General features: G+C 36.5%; 1 long non-coding RNA gene across 1 annotated transcript in view; it reads right to left on the reverse strand.

Moving 5' to 3' along the window:
• Nucleotides 1-7,701, reverse strand: part of LOC138915419 (uncharacterized) — a 51,204-nt gene extending 43,503 nt beyond the window's left edge. The window contains exon 1 of the long non-coding RNA XR_011421340.1: nucleotides 7,449-7,701. This is a non-coding gene — a long non-coding RNA (uncharacterized lncRNA). The remainder of the gene's footprint in view (nucleotides 1-7,448) is intronic.
• Between the last annotated feature and the right edge of the window lie 980 nt (nucleotides 7,702-8,681).

The following is an 8,681-nucleotide window of genomic DNA, read 5'->3' on the forward strand; positions in this document are numbered from 1 at the left end:
AAAAAATGTTTAGTGTCATTTCTAAAAGATAATGACTGTTTTTAAAAACTTAATCAAAATACCATTAGCACATTTTTAAAAAATGAAAATAATACCATAATATTATTGAATATCTGATTAGGGTTCAAATTTCCACGATTATCTCCTGTTAGACTGGATCCATACACTGTAATTGGTTGATGTGTCTCTCGAATCTCTTTTAGTCTATAGATTTTTTCATCTGTTTTCTTGCTTGCAATTTATTTGTTAAGAAATGAGTTTGTCTGTCCTGTAATGTTTGCCAGTCTAGATTTCATTATCCGCATCCCTGGGTTGTCATTTAAGGTGTTCTTTCATCATCTGTATTTCCTGCTTTTTGTGTTGAATCTAAAGATCTAATCAGATTTCAAGGTGATTTTCTGGCAAGCCTGTTTCACAGGTGGTGCTGTATACTTCCATGGGGAGGTGCATGATGTCTAACTGTCTTTCTTTTTGTGATGTTAGCAGCCACCGATGATCACTGCCTAGATTCACTAACTCTTTAGTGTTTTTAAGGTGATGATATTCTAACTTTACCATTTCTCCTTCATTTAGTAGCTCGAATACTCTTACAGAAGGAAACTTCCACTATCAGATATTTAGTTAGGTTGAGTACGATTCAATCTGCAAAGAGAGGAGACATGCTTGATTTTTTTTCTTTTTACTTAGAATTCTGTTTTCAGAAATAAGAAGTTGGTTCTCCACCATCCCCTAAAGATAACCACTGAATTTTTCGTGTCATTATGAACTCATATGATGTATTTAAATCTATATTGTAATTATTATCCTATTGATGTTCAAATTTTTCCAGCTATGTGTAGTGGTAACCTCTTGAGTTACCTTCTAAATCCTTTGGGCACGACTCCAGGAGTCTTTGATAATATTTTTATTTTATTTTTCTCTCTCTTTTTTTTTTTTTGCAAATAAGTTATCAAAATGATTAGGTCATGAGAAACTGTTTCAGATTTACCTTGTATATGTCCTCCCCAGATCTGGAATCAGCCTTTTCCTCCAGGAGCCCTGTTTCCCTTTAGCGGGAAATTTCAGTGGATATTTAGAAACTACACAAACTGGGTGCTTTGGTTATTTTTTCTAGGCATTGTTAACAAACAGTGTTATTTTTTAAAACATTTTTGTGAACTGATAAATTTATTTAGACTAGCCATTTACTGCTAAGTTCTGCTTTAGCCATGTACTACAAATTTTGACTAGTACTATTTTCATTATAATTTTATTGCAATTGTTTCTTAATTTCCTGTATAATTTCTTTTAATTCAAGTGTTTCTGGTAATATGTTATTTAGTTGCCAAACATGGGCTTTCAAACTCTTTGTTTTTAATTTTCCATTGTGTTGCCTATGTTCAAAGAACATAGTTGGTCTGATATTGACCCTTTGCAATATGTAGAGCCTTCTGTTATGGCCTAATGATAGTCCATATTTATAAACATTTTTATTTCATAATAGAAAAAGTATAATTCGTTGGTCCTGGAAATTTGAGGAAGTCTAGGGGTGAATTCCCAAGAGCGGCTTCTCAGGCTCCATCTGTTTCTGTATTCTTCAGCTCAATAGGGCTTTTATGTGGCCCAGATGTCACCAATAGACACAGGCATCAGTGACCAAAGCCACCATTGCCACCAATATCTGCAGGGAAAGGGGAGGCAACGATTCTGCCATGGCAATGTGAGAAGAAGCTTTCTTCCACCCAGCCTCTCCCTGCTGCCTCTGGCTGCCATTTGTCCTAGGATCCAGCTGCCCACCACAAACACAAACACACACCCACAAACACACATCACATACAACACACATCACAACATGCACACCCCACATACACCACACCAGACACTCATACACCACATACCACACATACACACACACGTCACACACCACATTCCAGTTCAAGATACATTTCCACCTGGCCTGAAGTTCATGGCTTATTGGTTCTCTCTGGCTTCCATAGATTCTCCAGGTTTGATTTTGACCCATTAGCTTACGATGGTTCACCATCGTGGCCCGAAGCAGAAGCTTTTTCATGTCCATTTTTAAGCCTAGTTATTGGGTTATCGACATTTTAAAATTGTCATAGGCAGCATCTAAGACATTATTAACCTCTTAACTTAGATGTTACGTGAAAGGGTCTTGGAAACCATGCCAGTCTTAAGTTTCTTGGCTTGGGGAGTAAGGGTACTCAGACTTCTGTAAAGTCATCGAGATCTTCAGAAAAATAGTATTTCCAGAAGTTTTTAAGAAGGAAAAAAGGAAGATAACAAAATTAGAGATAAATGTGTCTTTGTGCCCATGAAAGGGCATTTTATTTAATGGGGCGGGGAATGGGGGACAAAAGCAGAAGAGAGAGAGACAAATCTGAAACTTGTTCTAACATAAGAGTTAAGGAAACAAAGGTGATTTTCTCTTTAGCAGCTAACTATCGAGCACCAAGCATTATCATGAATTAATAGATAACTATTCTCTGATCTTTGAGGATCAGCAATTTCAGGAAAATGGAGGGATATATGTATAGAGAAGGGAATATTTTTAAATTCCCTTTTGAAAAAGGAGCAGATTCATTTTTATGAGTATTTATTTTTCTGATTATAAAAATGACAAACGTGCTTCGAAGAAAATACAGAATATTATATAAAGAAAAAGTGTAATTTCAACCACCATAGAAAATCATTATTATTCATTACCATAGCATTTTTCTCTAGTACTTTTCAACCTTAAAAATGTGTATCTATATATACTTAAATATATATGAATATATGTATATGTGTGTTTGTATTAGTGTATATGTCTATATAGATAGATACATGTGTGTAACCTCATAGAATTGGTAACACTTTCTTCATACAGTATTATGTTATACAGTATAGTGGTTAGAATGTATGAATTCAATTTCCAGCTACACTATTCATTACCTATGGGATCTTGAGCGAGTTACTTAACCTCTCCAATATTTTATTATAGTTTTATATTTTCCACCTGAAATTTATCACACTATGTATCACAAGTTAAATATCCAGGTAGGTTTTTATTACATATTTAACTAAATTTCCTAATATCATTTACTAACAATATATTCCTTTCTAATGACTCCGATTCTTCCTTTACCATACAGTAAGTTCCTATGTCTATAGTAAATTTTGTCTTAGACTGGTCTGTTTAGTTGAAATATCTATTGAATCGTTAGTAAGTACCCTTGTTTAAATCAGCCATAAAATATATTTTAATATCTAGTATGGCAAGTTCTCCCACTTTGTTATTTTCAAAATATTGTTAGGTTTTTTTATCCACTTATTATTTTAGAAGAAGAACATCAAGAACATTTTGTCTTAAAACTTCTCAGTTAAAATAATTTATGTCTTCACAGTATTAGTAGTAATTTCAGTAATAGTCCACATTTTGCCTATCAGTTTTAGGCTTGAGGATGTTCCAGGTACTTTCTGGGCAATATACTTCTTCCTTTCAAAAACTTGTTCAGATGGATAAAATTATAGCCATTTTTAAGTGAGGAAACTAAAGTTCAGAGAAATAAATAGCTTGTTCAAGGTCACAACACTACTAAGCAGCAGAACAGGAATTCATAGCCAGATTTTTTTACTTCAAAGATGTTATATTCTTCCTTGCACTGTTTCACACTGTCCTTTTCAACCAACAGGTAAAATAAATAACTGCTTTATAAACTTATTTTGTAAGGTTTTTTTTTTTTTTGAGGAAGATTAGCCCTAAGCTAACATCTGCTCCCAATCCTCCTCTTTTTTCTGAGGAAGATTGGCCCTGAGCTAACATCTGTGCCCATCTTCCTCTACTTTATATGCGGGACGCCTGCCACAGCATGGCTTGCCAAGCAGTGCCATGTCCACACCCGGGATCCAAACCAGGGGCCAAAGCAGAATGTGCACACTTAACTGCTGCGCCACCAGGCCGGCGCCGTAAGGTGTGTTTTAAAAAGGAAAGAAAGTTGCACTGAAAAAAAAAAAGATGGCTGAAGGAAGAGTTGATTGTAAAGGAAAGATCCAGGAATGGGTCTGAGTTCAGTGCCATGACAAGCAAATGCTGGGTGTCTCAGTAACTGAAGAATAGAGATAATAAGTGCTATCATTTTGTCAGCCATGTCACGTGCTAACTCTTCATCTGATTATTTCATCTAATCCTTATTTCTCTCAATTTACACATGAAGAAACTGAGCCTCAGGGAGATCAAGTGATTTGCCAAAAAAGTCACAGCTACTAAGTTGTGGAAATGGAATCCACACCAATATCTGAATTTACCTTTACAGTTTCCAGGCAAAATGGAGGTTAAATTTAGAGGTGTTTTTGATCAATAAATGGAAAGAAACAGAGGAATGAGTCTGGAACGAAAGTGAGCAATGAGCTAAGAGCGCATTTATCCACAAGTAGGACATGATCTTTTCTCAGGTTCTCAAGAGGAACTTGCCTTTATTTGCCTTAGAGCACTTTCCCCCTACATTATCTAAACTCTAGAAACACTAGATCTGACCAACGTAAGCTGTATTTGTAATTTCCTAAATAAACACCAAAGTTAGACAGAAGTCAGGGTGGCAAGAAAGACACCACTCAAGCTGGTGACAAGGACACATTTTCTGTAGACCTAGGCATAATTGCTCGACAGCCCTTCCTCATTAGACTGCAGGTCGTTAACAGCCGCAATAGTAATAATTAATATTTGTTCACGTTGTATTTTCTCAATATAGGCAATCCTACTGAATCCTCATAACACCTCTGGGAGGTTGAATGAATTATGGACATTTTGAAGCTGTTACAAATGCAATGCAGAGAATTCAAAGTCTCAAAGGCGATGAATGACAGAGGTTGAATTTGAATCCAGTGAATGGGCTGTGGGACATGCTGGGGTCTCAGCGACATAGAAAAATAGGAAAGAGAAGGAAGCTAAGACTGGACAGTCATAAGTACAGCTACTACCTGTGAGCAGGTTGGCTCTTGGCAAGGTGAGACAATCATTAGGAGGGTTACTAATGTGGATATAACTTGATCATTTTTTCTTCAATAAGCATTTATTGAAGCTTCTGATGTCGTGCTATCCAGTGACTAGCATAGTGTCTGGAACATGGTAGACACAAAATAAATGTTTAATGAACAAATCTACTTGCATGTTTGCAATAATGCAGATTTATATCCTAGTAGAGTCTACATTGCTACATCTGGTCTTCATGTGAAGAGTGTCTGTCTTCAGCACGGCTGAGCCAGTAGTAGAACATGTGAAGGGTCTTCCTGTTAGGAAGATTTGGTACACATAAGAGTAAGTGTTAGGAAAGGAGTTGGTACAAATGCCAAGCTGGGAGTATACTACTATACATTGGCACTTAGGAAATGGAGAAAGAAAGAGTAGAAAATATAATCATCAATATAATGACTTTCCAAAGTTGAAGAGAAAAAAAGAGAAGTACCTGAAGAACAGAAACCCATTGAATATAGACAAGAATAAAGAAAAAGTAAGATTTGACAGCATGTTCATTTGCTATGGCTGCTGTAATAAAGTACCGACCTGAGTGGCGTAACGATAGAAATTTAGTCTCATGGTTCTGGAGGCTAGAAGTCCAAAATCAAGGCATCAGCAGGGCCATGCTCCCTCTGAAGCCTTTAGAGAAGAACATTTCCTTGACCCTTCTAGCTTCTGGTGGTTGCTGGCAATTCTTCATGTTCTTTGGCTTGTACACATATCACTCCAATCTCTGCCTCCATGGTCACCTAGTCTTTGATACTTTATTATGACAGCTCTAGGACACTAACGGACTTTGGTACTGAGGAGTGGGGTGCTGCTGTTACAAGTAATTTAAAATGTGGAAGTGGCTTTGAGGTTGGATAATGGGTAGAGTCTGGAAGAATTTTGAAGCACGTAGTAGAAAATGTTTAGATTACCTTGAAGACATATATGAAATTGTCTAACGGAATGGGAGTGTCTATCCTATCCTCTCTTGTCCTGTGCCACCATTGTTTTAGGAAGCAGACAACTTATTTTCTAGTTTTACACGTCTACAGATGGAGAAGAAATTCTCCCTCAAGACTGCAGCATCAGCTCCTGCCTGAGTTTCCAGCCTGCTGGCCTGACCTACAGATTTCAGACTTGCAGTCCCCACAATCATGTGAGCTAATTCCTTTAAAAAATAGATGTATATATATATATATACAATATATGTATTACATATAATAAATTCATATATATATAATCAGTGTCCATATATATAGCCCCTTCTTTGTTCTGTTTCTATGGAGAATGCTGACTATTATAAATAGCAATAAAGAAAACTCTCTTTATGCTTCATACCTAAATTAGATTCATATTTAAGTTAGCTCATTGAGCAATGTTAGAATTGATCATTTAGCAGGTTTGGTTTCTTCAAAGCTTTAGGAAGTACAGAGATGCATTAATTGCTAGCATAAAAAACGTTTTTGTAAGAGTCAAGGAAAAATAAAGATTCATTGTACTAATTAAAGCTTTAGCAATATATACTGTTATATGTGTTCTTGGTCTGATTAGAAGGCAACTAGTTGGGTATATATCTCCAAAAGATAGGATATGTGTGCCTAGTCAGCGCTTCAATATATTTTTAAATATAAATATTAATTCATGAGGTTAATGATGACTTTCCATTCACTATAAACAATACAGCAAGTTATTTCCTCTCTTCCTTTTAACTTCCTTTCCCTTTTCCCTGTTTCTTCTCTCCTTAAAAGACTAACAAATTATCTCTAAGTTTCTGGTAAATATATACTACAAATGAAGATTCCATGTGAGACCAGGACCTTATATTTATATATACAAATACCTTAAGCTTATTAATACCATATATAGTGAACACCTATTGTACTGGTATATTGTTCTCTTAAAGCTGATTTCAGGGCTCTATTGAAAAGTTTAAAACGTTTAAGGCTCAACCCAGCATTGACACATCACTAAAGGAAGAAACTTGATTTTTTAAACTATAGACTGAATACATTATATACATTCAAAAAGCCTTCCCTGAAATATATACAGCTTTATGTGGCAGTTTTCCAGGAGTGTCTTTATATGTTCTGTTCACCTACATTCTTTTATTCCTATTTTAAGCTCATGTCTGAAAACGATAATGGAATTTGGCTCATCAAAAAGTCAATGTGAAAGAAATTAAAAGTAGCTACGGTCACGAGTGCTGCGCAAAGTTTATGACTTGGGAGTTCACCTCACTTAAGTTGCATGAAACGAGACCCTGGAACTCTCATACCCAGTGGTCAGAGCTTAGTGTGTATTATCAGAAAAATCCAGCAGGAAAGTTACTAAAAGGAAGGACTTCTACCAGCATCCTTGATTGTCAGACTACTTTGCTGAAAATAATTATGACTAAATATATAAGACACAGAAAGAGAAGTCATGCATGCACGGAATTTATGGTGTCTGTTTTTAGAAAGCATACCCTTGTCCACGTGGTCGTCTTCTCTCGTTCTCGTTTAAATTCCAGGCTTGAACAGCACTGTGGATTGAGTGGGAATTTCTCTGCTCTACTAAATTCCTGGGGTGTTCACTGAGGTTTCCCCACACTGGCTGGTGTCTCAAATGGCTCCAGAACTGTGTGAGCTCCAATAGTTGTTTTGCTTGCAGATCCCTAGAAGCTGTTTTTTGCCTGTAAATATTCTTTGTCTGGCTTCATAGAGACTTGCCCTATGAATACAAAGCTTATATTTTAAACGAAAACTCAAGGGGACACAAACAGGTTTTGGCAGCTGTTTCTCTGCAAGCTGTCTTATTTCTGATTATCCGACTTCACAAATTCCAGCTACTCTAATAGCCTCTTACTTTCGTATCTGTCTTCCGACCCAGCAAAACCACTGTGCTCTGTGTGTGGTCTGCCGCCTATGTGGCCATCTGTATGTGTCCCCAGAGAGAAGGGCTTCATGGTCTTGGGGCCCACCTTGTTTGAGTTCATTCTCTCAGGAATCATAGACCTGCACTGCCAGTTTTCCAACATCTAAAATAGTTATTTTATATATTTTCTTCAGTTATACAATCATTTTTGGCAAAAGACTGGGCCATTACAAGCTACTCCTTCATGGCCAGAAGTAGGATTCTCTAAGAACATGTTTTATGTTTGTTTCTTGGCTTGGGAGTAACTGGAACATCCAGATAGCATAAATTTAAATTCCAACCTGGAAATAATTTAATTTGTGTCCTACAGTCTAAACCCAAACAGGATATCTATCTTATCTTCTCCCTGTGTTGACTGGTATATTATTTCTAGACCACCCTTTCACTGAATGTAACCCTTTATCAAGGGAGCCTCTGTTCATTAGCTGATGACGGTTAAAACCTAAATTCCCAGATTTAGAGTCTGGATTTCCCTTCCATGATAGTCACAGTTTCATCATACCATTGCTTGGTCTGATTTTAAGTTTCTTTCTCATTTCTGATCCCTGATTGTATTTCCAGTTGAGCTATATATTTAAAGGATTGTTTATTACCAGTGCATTGGGCAGAAGGCAGGGGAATTGCTGATTAGAAGCATCAATTTTAGAATTCTATACAGGAAAATTTTGCAAAACTGATCAAGCTTTCAAAGGTGCATACCCTAGACCCCCAGGTTTCTTGCAGCATAATTTACAACAGCAAAAGTTTTGAAATGACTTAGAAGTCAATCATTAGGGAACTTGTT

This window comes from Equus caballus, chromosome 9 (assembly GCF_041296265.1).
Source record: "Equus caballus isolate H_3958 breed thoroughbred chromosome 9, TB-T2T, whole genome shotgun sequence".
NCBI lineage: Eukaryota > Metazoa > Chordata > Mammalia > Perissodactyla > Equidae > Equus > Equus caballus.